This window comes from Caretta caretta, chromosome 1 (assembly GCF_965140235.1).
Source record: "Caretta caretta isolate rCarCar2 chromosome 1, rCarCar1.hap1, whole genome shotgun sequence".
NCBI classification, from domain to species: Eukaryota; Metazoa; Chordata; order Testudines; family Cheloniidae; genus Caretta; species Caretta caretta.
The window spans coordinates 82020696-82038248 of NC_134206.1; the positions used below are offsets into that span (position 1 = coordinate 82020696).

General features: G+C 43.4%; 1 protein-coding gene across 4 annotated transcripts in view; it reads left to right on the forward strand.

Annotated features, from left to right (window-relative positions):
* The first annotated feature begins 1946 nt into the window (after nt 1-1946).
* SCEL (sciellin) overlaps nt 1947-17553 on the forward strand; it is a 90304-nt gene continuing 74697 nt past the window's right edge. Inside the window, exon 1 of one of the 4 annotated variants that reach the window (XM_075129175.1) lies at nt 1947-2297. The gene's annotated coding sequence lies outside the window, so the exon portion shown is untranslated. The remainder of the gene's footprint in view (nt 2298-17553) is intronic. The other 3 variants (XM_075129172.1, XM_075129164.1, XM_048852825.2) reach the window with 3 other exon arrangements.

Here is a 17553-nt window from a genome sequence, read left to right on the forward strand (position 1 = left end):
ATCGGGAACCTGCTCTGGTATTTGTCCTTCCCCAAAGCTGCCGCGACTGGCTACCTTCCTCCTGGCTTGAGAACAGCTCCTGGCTGCACGCATCTAGGGTTTCCGGCGTGTCTTCCTCCAGCTCAGCACCCTTGCTCTCACTTTGCTCCTCCTCCCCCTCCTCCCTCCTTGTTGGACTGGGCTTTGAAGTGTCCATGGTGGTACTCGGAGTGGAGGTGGGTTCGCTCCCAAGTATTGCAACCAGCTCTTTGTAGAAACTGCAGGTCTCCGGGGCAGCACCAGAGCAGCTTTTTGCCTCATGGGCTTTGCGGTAGGCATTCCACAGCTCCTTCACTTTAACCCTGCACTGCAATGCGTCCCGGTCATGGCCCCTTTCCAGCCTGTCCCTTGATATCTGCCCGAAGGTATCGTAATTCCTATGGCTGGAGCGTGGCTGGGACTGGACAGCTTCCTACCGCCAAACACTGATGAGGTCCAGCACCTCACCATTGCTCCATACTGGGGATCGGCTGGCGCGTGGAGGCATGGACACCTGGAAAGATTCGCTGAGAGCATTCCATGCCTGGCTGAGCAAACAGGAAGGAGATTTTCAAAATTACCAGAAAATTTAAAAGGTGGGTGTGACGGTTGGTCACCTGAGGGCAGGGCAGTAGAGTTCAAAGTGATGACCAGAGTGGCTAGAACAGGCATTGTGGGACACTTCTGGAGGCCGGTCAGAGCGCACTAGCAGATCAGGGAGTCCACACTGGCACCGCGGCGCTTCAGTGGGGGCGCACAAAACCTTATTCCACTCGCCGAGGTGGAGTACCAGGAGCACTCTAGCTGCAGAGTCAGAGTGCTCTACGTGCCTTGCCAGTGTGGACGGGTAGTGAGCTAGTGCGCCTGGGGCTCCTTTAATGCACCCCAACTCGCAAGTGTAGCCAAGCCCAAAGGTTTTCCTCATATCTAACATTTATTTAGAAGGATGGATTCACTCAGCAGTTTGTTTGATATTGAAAAGATAAACATACTGAATAGTTTCCCTGAACATGCCCTATCTCCTGTAAATATTTCACCTCTAGAAACCAGGTAATTCAGAGGTATAGAAAGGCCCATTAGCTTCCATTAATTAATTCTGAAGTCTGTGGTGGTTGGCAACTTATATACTACTTTTACTTTTCAAGAGCTGCCCCGCTGGCAGAATTATTTTAATCAACTGTGTTTTGTAAAATATAAGACATGTGCAGAATATATCTTCATTCAGCAAAGTACGGAGCTTACTTTTCTGACATGAAGTACCCTTTACCAAGAACAGAGGTTACAAAATTTTGCTCTAAAGGCACATTTGCTATGTTAATACATCTACACACCTGATCTTATGGGGGGCTGAGCAATGTCAACTCCCAGTGAAGTCAGCTTGCAAGATCCGGTCTTACATTTGTTACTATAAAAATGTCCCCAAATTATAGAACCAGTGTGGGCCTGTTTAATATGCACTTTTTGTTGCCCCTAGATCTTGAGCATGGCCGTTTCAGTGCTATAGAATCCTGTGTTCCTTTGTCCCTTGCTCATGGATAGAGCCTCTTCTTAACGTACAGAGTAATGAATTGCAACAGCAGAGGAAAATGGAGGCAATCTTTTGCCTTTGCCCTGTTAATATTAGCAGTAATAAAATGAAACACAAATGGCAGGGATTTGCAACAGGTTCTGCCGTGAGATTTTTTTTTCTTGGCTGGTGGTTTTTCTCTTCTAACATAACAAAATGAGACAGCTATTTAATGGGTGTCAGATTCCAGTGTACATTCCTCGCATAACACTTCTGGAGACCTTTCCTTTATGAAAGACGGTGCTTCCTCACATACTTTTTGCATGTAAATATGTGTATTACATTCATTAAAACCTCTATTTGAGAGGCAGGTCCAATGCCCAGTGAGCTTTTATTTGCGTGGAGAATCCAGACTAAATCATGTATAGTATAGGTATCAACAGCCTGTGGGCTATTTCTGGGTCCATGAAAGCATTTTTACTTTGTGAACCCAGCCCTGCTTTATGTAAAGAATACAGAAGTACAGGACTATAGTAATCTCACAGGTATTTTTAATTGAATTAGTATTTGTACTGGGTGACACCCTTTTCCACACCTCCCACCTCCTCCATAAGTGACTCAGCCTCTGAAGGAGAAACCTCTGAGCCTTTCAGACAGTCAGATGGAGTGTGATACTGCTCTCTGTGAACTTTAACTACACATCAGTTCCAGGTGACCACCAAGACAATCACTGGAGTGGGCCAGCTACAGAGGACTTATTTATCATATAGTGGTAAGCTTTACTTTTTAAAATATACCATATGTTTAAAGTGCAAGATTTTAAGAAGTGTGCAGTAATTTAGGATGCCCAGTTTGTGCCCCTTAAAGGGGCCTGATTTTTCAGAAAGGACTGCACGCCCTGTGAAAGTCAAGCAACTTTATGGTGTCTCAAGCTGGAAACCCAAAATCACTGCACACTTTTAGAAATCTTGGCCACAGTGTGTGCATTATATATTATCATTTGTTATCTTGCGTTTGTGACTGATTTTATTTAATTATATTTTTTATTTCTCAATTGACAAACTGGCTGCTCACCCAGCTTTCAATGAGAGGTGTTTTACTGGTATTTCCCCTTTGTTTTGATGCTTCTTTATAATTTCTATGGCATTTCTTCTTTAAAATGAAAATATCACAGGAAATAGAGGTGATAAAATAAACAGATCTCATTTTACTTGAACTTATGGTAAATGCTGAAAACACTATCAATAGTTAGCCTTTTAGGGGTAAATTATCAGTAAAGTATCTAGAAGATACTAACACACTTGCAAAGTGTGTATAAAGTAGTAAAATAGCTGTTTAGATACAAGACAGTCATTTTAGTGCATCATGAAATGAAACATATGCTTATGGATAACAAGGCATTTAGTTTCTTCACTGAAAATATTTCAGAGATATTCAGGTTGCAGTAAAAGTTATACAGTTGAAAAAAAACCCCTGCTGCACTGTATGCAAAATTTTAAAATTCATCTTTCATATATTTCTTAGTGAAAACAAGGTGCATAAAACTCAGTGTTCTGACCTTGTAGGGTGATTTTTCTACTAGTTACAATTTCAAAGCTTAATTTCTTTCAAAACAGAATCTTCTCCACCCATGTCCTGAAAAACCAGTTTTGGTAGCTCTCTGTGCTGTGGATTGACAACTTATTTCTGTCTTACACTCATCTGCTCTTTTGGTAAACTTTTTCCTTTTTAACTTGTAATTTTTCCTGTAATTCAGATATATGGGATATTAATGACCTCTCTTAAAGTTATGAGCAACTCCTCAGCCTAATCTAAATGTTAAAATATCCTGTAAAGTACACGGACCTGTTTTTTGAACTGTGCTGTAACAATGTTGCTAAAGCCTGAGTCTTGAGAAGAAATTTTGAGCCTGGGAGTCATTTTTTATTTAAATTTGTGTAAAATGTGTGTGGCTACTTGGAAGTGTGGCTCTCAACAATAAGGGCACTTGAAATAGTCAGCCCTTGCTAGGTAAACTCCAATTTGGGATTAAAAAAATTGTGAGTCAATTTCTCAAGGGTGTAAATGAGGGTGGAATTTAACTGCGTGTATTTATTTGCTAGGCACAACAATGTACTAGGTATTGTGTTTACTTAGCAACTGAATTTCCCTACTTTTAGTCTCCTTGTCTCCACTTCAGAATTGAAGGCAAGGTTCTGCTCTGGTAATAGATTGGGGGAAATAGCACCTGATCAGCCCCCCTTGTGCAGGATCCCAGCTGAAAAGCTGGAACTCTGACTCAGGCCTTGTCTACACTACCAAGTTTGGTTGACAAAAGTGATGTCGACACTCAAAAATCGGCATAATAAAAATCAGAATTGTGATGGCTTGGATCACAAAAAATCCCCTTAGGAACTGCCAAGTGATGTGCTGAGACTACCCAGGTCTGAACCACATCCCCCAAACGCTGCAGGCTTAACTGAAAACAGCTTAAGAAGTGTTCCTGTCTCCAGGACTCAGGTACCCAGCTCCCAATGTGGTCCAAACCCCAAATAAATTTGTTTACCCTTGTCATAAATATAAAGGGAAGGGTAAACACCTTTAAAATCCCTCCTGGCCAGAGGAAAAACCCTTTCACCTGTAAAGGGTTAAGAAGCTAGGATAACCTCGCTGGCACCTGACCAAAATGACCAATGAAGAGACAAGATACTTTCAAAAGCTGGGGGGAGGGAGAAACAAAGCCTCTCTCTCTCAGTCAGTGTGATGCTTTTGCCGGGGACAGAACAGGAATGGAGTCTTAGAACTTAGTAAGTAATCTAGCTAGATATGCGTTAGATTCTGATTTCTTTAAATGGCTGAGAAAATAAGCTGTGCAGAATGGAATGACAGGTTTCAGAGGAACAGCCGTGTTAGTCTGTATTCGCAAAAAGAAAAGGAGTACTTGTGGCACCTTAGAGACTTAACCAATTTATTTGAGCATGAGCTTTCGTGAGCTACAGCTCACTTCATCAGATATATACTGTGGAAACTGCAGCAGACTTTATATACACACAGAGAATATGAAACAATACCTCCTCCCACCCCACTGTCCTGCTGGTAATAGCTTATCTAAAGTGATCAACAGGTGGGCCATTTCCAGCACAAATCCAGGTTTTCTCACCCTCCACCCCCCCACACAAATTCACTCTCCTGCTGGTGCTAGCCCATCCAAAGTGACAACTCTTTACATAATCAAGTCGGGCTATTTCCTGCATAGATCCAGGTTTTCTCACATCCCCCCCACCCCCATACACACACAAACTCACTCTCCTGCTGGTAATAGCTCATCTAAACTGACCACTCTCCAAGTTTAAATCCAAGTTAAACCAGAACATCTGGGGGGGGGGGGTAGGAAAAAACAAGAGGAAACAGGCTACCTTGCATAATGACTTAGCCACTCCCAGTCTCTATTTAAGCCTAAATTAATAGTATCCAATTTGCAAATGAATTCCAATTCAGCAGTTTCTCGCTGGAGTCTGGATTTGAAGTTTTTTTGTTTTAAGATAGCGACCTTCATGTCTGTGATTGCGTGACCAGAGAGATTGAAGTGTTCTCCGACTGGTTTATGAATGTTATAATTCTTGACATCTGATTTGTGTCCATTTATTCTTTTACGTAGAGACTGTCCAGTTTGACCAATGTACATGGCAGAGGGGCATTGCTGGCACATGATGGCATATATCACATTGGTGGATGTGCAGGTGAACGAGCCTCTGATAGTGTGGCTGATGTTATTAGGCCCTGTGATATTCCTGGTTTTGTGTCTCTTTGTAACTTAAGGTTTTGCCTAGAGGGGTTCTCTATGTTTTGAATCTGATTACCCTGTAAGGTACTTAGCATCCTGATTTTACAGAGGTGATTCTTTTTACTTTTTCTTCTATTAAAATTCTTCTTTTAAGAATCTGAATGCTTTTTCATTGTTCTTAAGATCCAAGGGTTTGGGTCTGTGTTCACCTATGCAAATTGGTGAGGATTTTTATCAAACCTTCCCCAGGAAAGGGGGTGTAAGGTTTGGGAGGATTTTGGGGGGAAAGATGTTTCCAAATGGACTCTTTCCCAGTAATATACCGGTTAGACCTTTGGTGGTGGCAGTGATAAAGTCCAAGGGCAAAAGGTAAAATAGTTTGTACCATGGGGAAGTTTTAACCTAAGCTGGTAAAAGTAAGCTTAGGGGGTTTTCATGCAGGTCCCCACATCTGTACCCTAGAGTTCAGAGTGGGGAAGGAACCTTGACAACCCTGTGTAAAGCTTAAGCAGGGCAAACTCATAAACTGTTCACCCTCTATAACACTGACAGAGAAATATGCAAAGCTGTTTGCCCTCCCCCCAAGGTATTAATACATACTCTGGGTTAATTAATAAGTAAAAAGTGATGTTATTAAATACAAAAAGTGGGATTTAAGTGGTTCCAAGTAATAAAAGACAGAACAAAGTGAATTACGAAGCAAAATAAAATAAAACACCCAAGTCTAAACTTAATATGGTAAGTAAGTGATTACAGATGAAATCTCTCCTTCTAGTCTGAGTCCAGCAATCACTCACACCCCTGTGGTTACTGTCCTTTATCCAGTTTCTTTCGGGTATCCTTTGGGAGTGGAGAGGCTATCTCTGGAACCAGCTGAAGACAAAATGGAGGGGTCTCCCAGGGGCTTAAATAAACTTTCTCTTGTGGGTGGAGACCCCCTCTTCTCTCCTATGCAGAATCCAGCTGCAAGCTGGAGTTTTGGAGTCACATCGGCAAGTCACATTTCTATGCATGACTCAGAACTTTACAGGTGGCAGTCATTGTTCACATGCTACCTTGAATGTCCCCAGGTAGACGTCTTATGTGGATTGGAGTCTTCCAAGGTTCCATTGTTCATTAAGTGTTTCTTGATTGGGCACTTAACTTGCAAATTCAGTTCTTAAGAAGCTGACCAAATGTCTTACTAGGGCTACTTAAAATCAAACAAGTACACAGTCAACATTCATAACTTTGAATACAAAAGTGATACATGCATACAAGTAGGATGAATATATTCAGTAGATCATATGTATGTTTACAGAGATATGTTACATGGCAAATGTAGCATAAGACATATTCCAGTTATGTCATATATACATCCATAAGCATATTTCCATAAAGCATTATGGGGTGCAACGTCACAGGAATGTCATGTTTACACTCGCTCCCTCTTTTGGCAGAGCGGGTACCTATCCCACAGTCCAGGTCGACATCTTCTGTCGCTTGGTGTTGTGGGAAGGCGGAGTAGATTGCGGTGCATCTTGGGACCGGGCTCAATGTCCCATGATGCATTGCTTTCTGTCCCAGCACTCCATGGGCTTCTAGCTATCTTTCATGGCATTTTTCAATGGTCCTTCTTTGCTGTGCACCTTTGTGAGAAGAGATGGATTCCACTCCGCTCTCCTATGATCTGATAACTGTCATGAAGACATCGTGGATAGCAGTGCAATTAATCATGAAGTTCCTAATTGAAGAAGACTCCCAGTTGCTCAACACGCTGCATGATATGGATAGGAGCAACTTTAGATTGCTTTTGGCATTCACAAAACAGCTGCATGGGACAGATGTTGCTTTTGGGCTTGGGAAACAAGCACTGAATGGTGGGATTGTATCGTCATGCAGGTGTGGGAGGATGAGCAGTGGCTACAGAGCTTTCGGATGCAGAAAACCACCGTCCTGCAACTGCGTGCGGAGCTCGCCCCAGCTCTGTGGTGCAAGGACACCAGAATGAGAGCTGCCCTATTGGTAGAGAAGCATGTGGCAAATGTTGTGTAGAAGCTGGCGACTCCAGATTGCTACCGGTCAGTCGCAAATCAGTTTGGAGTGGTGAAGTCAACCATTGGGGCTGCGTTAATGCAAGTGTGCAGGGCAATTAATCACATCCTGCTACGAAGGACCATGACTCTGGGAAATGTGCCGGAAATAGTGGATGGCTTTGCAGAAATGGGTTTCCCTAACTGTGGCAGGGTGATAGATGGCACACATGTTTCAATTTTGGCACCAGACCACCTTGCGACAGAGTACATGAATAGGAAGGGGTACTTCTCCATGGTGTTGCAGGCACCTGTGGATCACTGAGGGCATTTCACTGACATCAGCATGGGGTGGTCCGGGAAGGTTCATGACGCACACATCTTCAAGAACATCAGCCTGTATAGAAAGCTACAAGCAGGGACTTTCTTTGCAAACCAGAAGATTACAGTGCAGGATATTGAAATGCCCATAATGATCCTGGAAGACCCAGCTTACCCCTTACAGCCGTGGCTCATGAAACCTTACACGGGACACCTGGATAGCAATAAGAAGCAGTTCAACAACAGGCTGAGTAGGTGCCGGATGACAGTGGAATGTACCTTTGGTAGATTAAAGGCACACTGGCAATGCCTTTATGGCAGGTTAGACCTTAATATGGATAATATTCCCATGGTCATAGCCACGTGTTGTATGTCGCATCATCTTTGTGAAGCTAAGGGTGAAAGGTTTGCTCAGGGGTGGAGTGTTGAGGCAGACCACTTGGCTGCTGATTTTGAGCAGCCAGATACCAGGGCTATCAGAGGAGCCCAGAGGGGGGCAATTTGAATCGTGGAGGCTTTGAAGCAACACTTTGAAAATGGGAACCAGTACTGTAGCTCTGATTGGTGCTGCAAGGTTACATCACATGTAGTTTTCCTAGGAAGGAATGGTGACATTTGGGGCTTTACATTCCAGCAAGCACAGGAATAAACTGCCTGTGCATGTATTGGTAGCGCCTGCAATCTCAATTCATAGGAAACGAATAAAGCTGAGTTACCATTCAAAACCGTTGCTTTTATTGCACAAGAAGCAACACACACACACACACACACACACACACACACACACACATGCCTGCTGGGAAAGGAGGTACCAGGAAAGGGCAGACTTTCAAAGCTGTGTGTAGGTCCTGCTATCATTGTGAAAGTTGTCCAAGGGGATGGAGTGAAAGGGAAACCAAGAAATCCCGGAAAGTGGAAAGGACTGTGTGGGTGGAGTTTTGGGGGGGGGGAGCATGGAAAAGAATTCTGAATGTGCTGCAGGGGAGGGTGGGCACAGATCTGCTCAGTCTGCAGCATTATTAAGGACTTTAGCATCTGTGTTTGCTTCATCCACTCAGTTGCGTCCTTAACAAACTATTTTCTTTTCTGCCCTGCCTTTCAGCTTCCCACCACTCCTTGACATTCCCTTTTCTCTACATTGGAGTAGTGCAGTACCTCCCGGAACATGTCTTCTTTGCTCCATCTTGGGCACTTTTTTATTTGGCAGAGAGGCTCAGCCTATGTGTGAGGGGTGTTCCTGAAGGCTATATCTGCAGAAGCACAAGAAACAATGCACAGAAGCATGATTGTTAAATTCATGCACAGCATTGAAACATTTCAGTAAAATACACCTCTGGTAACAACAATCACTTTCTCACTGACCCTCGGTGAGCACACATCTCTGCGAACACTCAAAGCATGCTGAGTGTTGGCGGGGGTGTGGGGGTGCTCCACATGGGGAAGAGATCACTCACTCTGCAAGGGTTGTGGTGCAGCCAACTTGGGGAAAAATTCTAAAATTCTCCCACACTTTTCCATAGGCAGGGTCATTCAAGCAGATATCTCACTGCTAAGGGTAACAGGGAAACAAGTACATTTACTACATGCTTGTGGCTCCTGCCCTGCTCCGTATGCTGCTCGCCTGTGTGCTGCTTTGGTCCCTGCACAAGTGATTGCCGAGTACCTCCAGGAAACTTTCCTGGAGATCTCTCTGGAGGATTCCTGTGAGAGCTCGGTGCGCATCAACTCCCTGTTCCACTGTACTGATTAGCTATGCAGGGAAATGTCCAGCTCACAGAATCACTGCCAGCCTCCCACATTTCTATGCCCTGAACCCACCTCCGGACTACACAAGCCACAGCTACTTATCAGGAGTCTCATCTCCTGCTGCTTGCTCACCTGGCTAGACACCTCTGAAGTGGAGAACAGTTCCTGGCTGCCTGCCCCCGCGGCCACATCCTCATCTAACTCCACCTCTTCATCAATAACTTCATCCTCCAAATTAGGTCCTCTTTCCACCACCTCTGTGCCCTCCAAAGTATCCATGAGGCTCTTGGTGATGCAAGTGGGGTCACCACAGAGGATAGCGACCAGCTCCTTAGAGAACCGGCAGGTTTTAGGAGCAGCACCGGAGTGACGGTTTGCCTCCCTCGCCTTATGGTACACCTGCCTCAGCTCCTTTATCTTTGCTCTGCACTGTAGTGTGTCCCGATCACAGCCCTTTTCGCACAAGCCTCAAGAAATGTGCCCTTAGGTATTCCAATTCCTATGGCACAAGCACAGCTGGGACTGCACAGCTTCCTCTCCCAATATACTGAGCAGCTCCAGCAGCTCCACAGTGGTCCAAGCGGGACAGTGTTTGCTGCAATAACCTGCCAAGCTCACCTGGGAAGATGCGATGAGACCTGTCCATGCTGAGCTAACAGAAGATGGATTTCAAAAATTCCTGGGGCTTCTAAGAGGGAAGGGCAGATGGTTGTTTATCTGGCTGCAGGACAGTGGAGTTCAAACTGCTGACCGGAATGGTCACAATGGGCATTGTGGGACACCTCCTGGAAGCCAATTAAAGTGATAAAATCAAGCCTAACCCTACACTGGCATGTTGTCAACAAACATTTAGAGGAAAAAGACTTATGTCTCCCATCAGGGTGGTTGTATTTTGTTGCCAAAATAGGGCATTTTTGCTGCCAAAAATCGCATCGTAATGTGTATGCGTTCACTGTTTTGTCAACAAAACTTTGTAGTGTAGACAAGGCCTCAGTTAAGGAGAAATGTTTCCCCTCTTATCACCCTACCCTTTCCAAAAGAATTAGCTTTGGAATGAGACAGGGTGGCACCACTGTGCTGTGGTAGATAAAGCTGGCTTTAGTGGGAGAGGAAGGAAGAGGCCCTATCTTCAATCAGGAAGGGAAAGCAAGGGCTGAAAAACACAATTAAACATTTGAATTGAGGTTTCATTAGTAAGGACCAATAGCACAAGGGATGCCAGTCTTGATGGGGTATCTGGGCACCACTGCAATGAAATAATAAATAAGAATATACTGCCGGGTAGTACAAATTCGGTGTCTAGACTAGGAGTGGAATTCTGGACTCATAGAAGTCAATAGCAAGCTATCATTGACTTCCAAAGAGTCAGGATTTCACCCCATGCACTGACACATATTGCACTGAAGAAATGTTATGGAATATAAGGGTGAAATTAATTCTAAAACTATCTAAATATGGATTCAAATGTTAGACTGATATTTCCAAATGATGATTAGTTTCCCATAATGTTTGCTTTCTAACACCTGGAAATCTCAAACAAGAGATTTATAATTGTTAGCATGGCGAAAAATACAGTTTAGGTTTAAATGAGTTTTTAGTTGTGTGGATAGTTACTATTCATTGACACATACTCATAAGCCTTGTTATTTTCATGGGAAAGAAGGGAGAACATAAAATTGTCGGACCTGATCTGACCAACTACGTCATCAACTGATGGCAACTTTTAAGGAAATACTGTAGTTAACTTACTTTTGAAATTGGAGTTAAATAGGACTAAATGTATTTTTCAGTTAAAATGTCAGATATACCCTGGCCATATTTTACAAGTAAACAATAAGCCATGCAGAAGAGGATTAATAGTTGTTTCAAGAGAACAAAACAAAGTAGAGCAGAGAGATCCCTTTACTCTAATAATCTACCAGAATAGATTCTTACTGCCAAAATGTCTCTTGAACTTAAGCAAAAATAAATGCAATAAGTTAAAACAGGGAAAATGTAGAACATTAATTAGGAACATTCCTAACATGGAGGTGAATTAGACTGTGGCATAACTTATTAAGTGAAGCTGTGAAATCCCCATTTTTGGAGGCATTTAAATGCACAATCCATTAGAAAATGTGCAATTCATCCTTTCCTCTCCATTCTACTTGCTTAGATACTGTGATGTGGTATAAGAACCTAGATAGATCCCTGCTTCTAAAAGCTTTAATAAAATTCCTTTGCATGTGAAATAACAATCTATCACAACTAGGACTGGCTGGAAACCAATTCTACTTTGTGAAAAAACTTCCTGGTGTCACTCTCCACCTCACAATAGCCTGGTAGCTAGGGCACTCATTTGAGATATCGGAGACCTAGATTCTGCCTGATTTGGAGCAGGGACTTGAACCTGGGTTCCCCACCTCATAGGCAAGTGTCTTTGTTGGATCATATTAAAGAAATTCTGTGTTAAAATCACAAATGAGTTTGATTCCCCATAGTTTAAATTCCAGGGTATTACTAATTAAGAGGACTCTTGGTTTTTGGTACTGTTTCTCTCCCTCTATGTGTGAAACTTGCAAGCTGCTAATTGTGTTAGTACATTCTAAGACAGAGTCTGTTCTCAAAGCAATTCTTTGTAACAACAACTACTCACACAGAGAGAGACTCAAAGCAATACTCTGTAACAACAGAAACAGCACCCAGAGACTCCCTGCCCTTTTGTTGTATTCACCTCGCTTTGTTAACAATTGTGATTAAAATAGAGATAGAGGATATATCTGGATGGATGCTTGGTGTGGATAATAACTGAATGATCAGGGAGGTGCCAGCCTAAGAATCCAGTGTCTATCAGCTGAAGAAGGAGTCAAGTGGAAATAACCAGAGGACCCCCGGAGGGCAGACTGGAATCCACCCAACAGCCTCAAGAATGGGAGAACCAAAGAACAAGATAACATCTAGCAGCACGGAGCCGTCAGGAATGTGCCATCTGCTGATTGATTCAGCAACAGCTTGATGAAGCAATTCCCATAGACTGGCATAGGAAGAAATTCCTATAAAAATGGACTCTAGAAAGTGAGAACTTTGGGGTCTGATTCTGCAAACCAACTTCCAGGAGCATCAGATGAGCATCTGACAAGGCCCTGCTCCCTCCTCATGTCCAGGCCACCTGGCCAGTGGCTTGGCATGAGCAACTCTAAGGCTGGTACCTATGATAACAACCTTGCAGAACCTCTGCGTGTGTGTTGTATGAATGAATGTGTGAATAAATATGAAATTGAATGGAATGTTATAGCTATAACTAACTGCTTACTATGATTCTTTCTGTATTCACAATAAATGTGGCATTTTGCCTTTTCCCCTGTAATAAGATTTGGAGCAGGGACTTGAACCTGGGTTCCCCACCTCATAGGCAAGTCTTAATCACCAGGCTTCTGGCTATTGTGGGTTTTCATCTATGTTTTGACCAGAAATTCCATCCTGGATCTGAGAAACATTCCTGAGAAAAAATTAATCAAAACCAATCGGTTTCTGCAAAACACTTTCGCTTCAATAGACAAATTTTGTCAAAAATTTGTAGAAAAATTCTAGTCATCGCTGACTTCCCACCTCTCGTATTGTAAGCTTCCACTCTATTCAACATGCTACAATGAAAATAAGCTTCCACTCCAATCCCTTGCCTGCTGTCTGCTTCCCCATCACAATCAAACTCCTTATCCTCCCAGCTTTTTACAAATCACATGGGTCCTACACTCTGTCCATTGCTCTCACCTTATTGTTCGCTTTGTCTCCTTTTCCATCTTGTGTTTTTTTGTGCTGCTCTCTACACTCAGAACAATCTCACTCCTCCTGTGTGCCCAGTGACTTTTCTTTCCTCCTTCAAATCCTCTCTGTAAGCCTAGCATTCTAACACTAATCTCCACGTGGGTACAGCTGCCATTCCCTTGCCTTGCCATTATAATGTTATAAAACTAAAACCAAAAATAAGTAAACATAGCAAAAAAAAGATATTAACACAAGATAACACAAATCATTGTAACACTTTTCAGAGTAGCAGCCATGTTAGTCTGTATCCGCAAAAAGAGAAGTAGTACTTGTGGCACCGTAAGACTAACAAATCTATTTGAGCATAAACTTTCGTGGAATTACTTCTGTCCCACAAAAAGAAAAGAAGTACTTGTGGTACCTTAGAGACTAACAAATTTATTTGAGCATAAGCTTTTGTGAGCTACAGATCACGTCATCAGATGCATTCCCACAGAATTTCTCCTCTTACTTCAGTTTTGCTAGATATGATTTCCCTTGTCCTTCTGGTTTAACATCCTGATTCTGAAATAGATTGTAAGGTAGCTGGGAAGAAAACTTGTCGTAGTAGATGTCCCTAAAGCACCATGCTTTACAGGCATCTAGTGCTTTTTTGTTTTGTTTTGTTTTGGTTGCTTATTTCTGTTCTATGGAGTAGGAAGGTGGAACAATGTATATCTATGAGAAACCCTGAATTGTATACTTTGTACAGTAAAAGCTTTGTTATCCAGCATGTGGGGGAAATGGAGGGTGCCGGTAAGCAAAATATTTTGGTTAACTAAGAGGGAGGGTATGTGGGTGCAGGAGGGGGCTCAGGGCAAAGGGTTGGGGCAAGGGTGTGTTTGTGTGCGGGGTGCTGGATCCAGGCGGTGTTTACCTCGGGTGGCTCCCTGCAAGAGGTGACATGTCCCTCCTGCTCCTAGGCGAAGGCACGTGCAGGTGGCTCTGCACGCTACCTCCACCCGCAGGCACCACCCCCGCAGCTCCCATTGGCCGCAGTTCCTTGCCAATGGGAGCTGCAGAGCCAGCACTTGGGGCCGGGTCAGTGCTCAGAGTCAACCAGCTGCGCCTCTGCCTAGAAGAAGCATGGACATGTCGCTGCTTGCGGGGAGCCGCCTGAGGTGAGCACCAGCTGGAGCCAGCACCCCACCCCCATTCCCGTGCTCCAACCTCCAGCCCCACATCCTCTACCGCACCCAAACTCCCTCCCAGAGCCTGAGCCCCGCACCCCCTGCTGCACTCTGAACCCCTTGTGACTGTTCCTCCACCCAGGAGCAACACGGACATGTCGTCACTTCCAGGGAGCCACGCGGAGGCAGGTTGGGAGCCTGCCGGCCCCGCGCCAACCAGACTGTAAACCAGACTTTCAATGAAGATCAGAAATGCTGGTTTATAGAGCCTTCCAGTTGGTAAACTGCTGGATAACATAGCTTTTACTGTAAATAAAAGGAGAAAAAAAAGTAACATTGAAACCTAAGACCACGTTCCGAAAAGCAGTTTTTCGACTGAAAAATTGAGTGGATTTCAGATGAGGAAATTTAAAATACAGAAATACGATGGGCCACTACAGAGAAACAGAAGGGTTTCATTGTCACTAAATTTTATTTTCTAGTTTGTGTATCGAATAGTTACCAAAACAACTTAGGCTTTTAAGATATTATATGTCTGGGAAATTCATCATAGTATTTAGTTATACTGATTAAACTTGCATGAGCTTTCTCCTTACAGTTTTAAAAAATAAGCAGTAGATTCATTTTCCTGAAAACAGGTTCTTTGACTGGCACCTTTGTGATGTCCTGGAAGGGCAAAGGGCTATAAAGTCAGAGGATGTCCCCATCTGGGGATTCCCCTGACACAGGACACTCCCCTACACTAACCATCAAAGGCCTGTGTGGGGTGCTGCTGCATCTGGCTATTTTCAGCTTGTGCAGGGACCTCCATGGGCCATTTTGAACCAGTGTATTTTAGAGCAGTCCTGAGTCCACGCTAAATTATGCTGCCACAGGGGCTGGGGCCAGGATCAGGAGCTGCAACTGGCTCCTTTGCAGCCTTGCCTGCAAGTCGACACAGATGTTAGCAAGCTCGCATTTTTTCTGTTCTTAAGAAAATTCAGTATAATACTGAATGCTACAACTTTCAAGATATCTGGTACACACACACATGTCATTTCATCATTGCAGTGAATAAGGGCCACAGCTCTGCATTGCTAGTTCTGTATTTGGCTTAATCTACTGCTTATTGTGTCTACAATATGTAGAGTTTTATTAGGTGACACTGTGGCCTGACCGTTTGATTAAAAAAGATGCAAATAGAGCATACTCATGTTGTAACAGAATTTGAAAAAACCCTACTTTATCGGGAAGATCAAACTGAAGGTATTTTCATTCTGCTGGGGCACAAGGTTATGGCTAAATATAATGGCCTAAACCAGGGATTGGCAATGTTTGGCATGCGGCCCGCCAGGGTAAGCTCCTTGGCGGGCCAGGCTGATTTGTTTACCTGCCACGTCTGCAGGTTTGGCTGATCGTGGCTCCCACTCACCGCCGTTTGCCGCTCCAGGCCAATGGGGGCTGTGGGAAGCGGCAGGGGCTGATTGATGTGCTGGCCGCAGCTTCCTGCAGCCTTTATTGGCCTGCAGCGGCGAACCCTGGCCAGTGGGAGCCGCGATCGGCCAAACCTGCAAACATGGCAGGTAAACAACCAGCGTGCCAAATGTTGCCGATCCCTAGCCTAAACAGTTCTAAATATATCTGATAACAAATAATATTGGAATATTACATACTTTAGAAACAGTAAGTATGGAGAGGAAAAGAGGGGAAAAAGAGAGCAACCAAAATCCTTATACCACAATGCGAGAATAGGATTTCTTGGATTTCTAATGGAATAAATGTCCAGTTTCTACTCTGATTGGTCACAAAGCTTTGGAGAGACAACCTGGTCTAGAGCTGAATATCACCTCAGGGAAGTATAATTTTGTGGGGAAATTCCACATTCTGGACAAAGCAGGAAATAATTATCTGTCTGCTTTATTCTTTTTAACAGCAAAGTTTTAAAGCTATTGAGAAGGCTGGAATATTAGAAGTACAATAGTTCCTGGGAGACAGATTGCAGGAGAGAATACAGGTGAATAATAAAAGCAGTTTATCCCAGAATTCTGCATAGTTTTATGGTGTGTAGAAGGAGTCTGCTTTATTTCATATGCGACTCTAAAGGAGGAAATACCAAAGTTAAAGTTTACTGTACAACTTTAGGGAGGACTTGTCTACACAGGGAACTGATCCTGGTGAACTATTCCCAATTTATTTCAGAATAAAGAGTGTCCATAGAGGAAGTTAATCAAGACTATTTAATCCATTTTAAATTCACCTAATCTTATTCTGAATTAACTTTCATGTGTAGACAAGCCCGTAGTCACATGAGAAGAAAGATGACAGGAGAGGCTCTGAATCTTTTTTTAACAAGGCAACAACTATCCTCTGCAAACTGGAATCTGCAGCATAAACACAACTGACCTCCGCTTTTTATGTGCTGAGTGTGTACCCCACATTCAGCCTTTAGTAAGAAGCCATATTTCCTCCTCCCTGCTTTGTGTACAGTGATAAGCTCATGACATGGTGTATTGATGTGCAGTACCTTAAAGATGGAAATTGAAAACTTGTCCATTAAAAGCAAAAAAAAAAAAAAAAGTATCTCTAAGTATTTATAAATAAACACTTAATCATTGTCGTATTTAGATGCTAAAGAATAGAGAAACTTTCTTGTGAGTAAGTACAATTTGACATGGAGAAATGTGAACCTGATTTAGATTACTTGTATTATGATATTTTCAAATGAGGGATTTGGATAAGTGTTGCATACATGTGATGTATGGTTACATTTGTTTATGTGCAAGAAAACTTGACTATCCATATTCTGAATTGGAAGCTGGCTTTGTTTTGTTTTACACCAGCTGAAATTCAGCCCTGTGTGTAGAGGAGGCGTAGGAATCGCTTAAGCCCTATTTTGGGGGGTAAAGTGGTGCACAAGCCTTCTATTGGCTGTCTGCACTAGGGCAGATTCCACCCTCCGTGGGGCGCAGATGTGGAAGATGTCAGGGCCTCTATGCTGCCTGAAGGGTTGCAGCAGAGGGCAGTTTGTTGCCCCTGGTCTGAGAGTGATCACTTAGCAGCTTGGAGTGGCTTTTGGGCTTTGCTATGGCTGGTTTTGTACTCAGGTGGGGTCATTTTGAAGTTTTGCCTGCATTTCTTTGGGATTTTATTAGGGGGGGTGAGGAGGAAGAGAGAGATATTTCTAAGTATTTTGAGGGTTTCTGAGTCCAGCAGTACCTTTTTTTAAAATTTGTTGGAGGCTGCTTATGGGCCTGTCTGGAGCTGTTTTCATTTTCATTTAAAGTATCCTGGAGT